The sequence below is a fragment of the Oratosquilla oratoria genome, chromosome 33 (assembly GCF_046742065.1).
Source record: "Oratosquilla oratoria isolate Oo_2021 chromosome 33, ASM4674206v1, whole genome shotgun sequence".
NCBI lineage: Eukaryota > Metazoa > Arthropoda > Malacostraca > Stomatopoda > Squillidae > Oratosquilla > Oratosquilla oratoria.
The window spans coordinates 25,225,541-25,227,455 of NC_134809.1; positions in this window are offsets into that span (position 1 = coordinate 25,225,541).

Below are 1,915 nucleotides of genomic sequence, written 5' to 3' on the forward strand. Positions count from 1 at the left end.
CTCTTTTCTTCTTCTTCCTCTTCCTCTTCCTCTTCCTTTTCCTCTTCCTATTTTTCTTCTTTTTCTTCTTCCTCTTCATCTTAATCTTTGTCTTTTTCTTCTTTCTTTTCTACTTCTCCTTTTTTTATCTTCTTTTTCTTTTTCCTGTTCTTCCTCTTCCTTCTGTTTCATCTCCTCTTCCTCCTCTTCCACTTCTTGTTTTTTCTTTTACTTCTTCTTCTTGTTTTTTTTTTTTTGTTTTTTTTAGTTCTTCTTCCTCTTCTTCTCCTTGAAGTGTACATTTCGCCAAAATTGAGAGAACTATTGTTTTCTTATAAACCTCCGCTGGGTTCAGGTGAAGTGAGTAGACACAAGGCAACGCCAGCGAGTGTCGGAAGGTCATCCCTTATGCGACGCTGTTCCTGCCGAAGAGCCTCATCTCCGAAGGTGCTGTAGTGTCCCAAGATCGAGGGCGGGATATATTTTTCAATACACTCGTTCCACTCACTCCAGAGTGAAGGCAAAGGTAAAGAAACATTAAGAAAGAGAGAGAGAGAGAGAGAGAGAGAGAGAGAGAGAGAGAGAGAGAGAGAGAGAGAGAGAGAGAGAGAGAGAGAGAGAGAGAGAGAAGAAAAGGACAGACAAATAAAGTGATACAAGACAAATATGACATTTGTGTGCACGTGCGTGCGTGTGTGTATATGTGTCTGTGTGTGTGTGTGTGTGTGTGTGTGTGTGTGTGTGTGTGTGTGTGTGTGTGTGTGTGTGTGTGTGTGTGTGTGTGTGTGTGTGTGTGTGCGTTTATCTAGTTGAATACCTAAAACTTTAGTAGTCAGATATAGTCCTTCGGCTCTTCTATAGATCACTCCAGAAAGATAAGCTGGACTATTATTTGTGTTCTACTTGTGTGGGTTTGTTACTATGTCACTGGTTGGTATGGGAAAGATGGAAAAAATCTTCAGGTGTCAATCCTTTTCTCTTTAGGTAAAAATGAATAAATAGATTAATAGGCGAATAAGTAAATAAAGAAATGAATAAATAAATAAAAGTACAAATAAATAAATTACTAGATTAGTAAAATAATTAATCAATAAATAGATAAAAAAAAAGTAAATAAATGAATAAATAAGTAGTTAAATAAATAAATAGATAATGAAACAAAATAATAAATTAGAAAACAAGTAAATATATGAATAAATAAATAAATAAATAAATTAGTAAATTAGATAAATAAATGAATGGCAGATACATTGATGAATATATGAATAAATAAATGAATAAATGAATGAATGAATAAATGAATAAATCAATCAATCAATAAGTATATAAGTTAAATGAATAAAAAATTAAATGAAACAAAATAGGTTGAAATGAAAAAAAAAATGAAACGGAATAGATAAAAACAAACATAAAATAAAATTGATAAATAAAGATAAATTAGAGGAAGATCTTAGATTCGGTCCGGGGACAGAGTGCCGGTCCCTTGGGGCTTCACGTTTATATAAAGTTGAGAATGTTGATGTGATCTTTGGGCGAATCGTGAGTATTGTACGAAAGAACTATTGTCAACCAAATGTATCTCGGTTATTGCCTGATGTATTCACGTTTTTGTATTGTACAATTATTCTGAATGCATTCGTTTTTTGTGCTGCATTTTTATTCTAGACATTAGTGTATCAAGTGGTAATGATCTTCGAGAATAAGTTGAGCTCAAGAACGAAATATTTGTCACCATATAGAACAGAGCTGGGCATGTTCTTAGGTGCGTTCCTCGGTGTCCTGAGCAAAGTCATTCCAGTCAGGACACTGAGGAACGCATATAGGAACGCTTCGAGGAACGAGCCCAGCGCTTATAAAGAGTGATTCTTGAGACCATAGAATACTCAATGTAATGCAGTCTGTATCAACAAAGCTTTTACATGTAGACTTGTTCCTT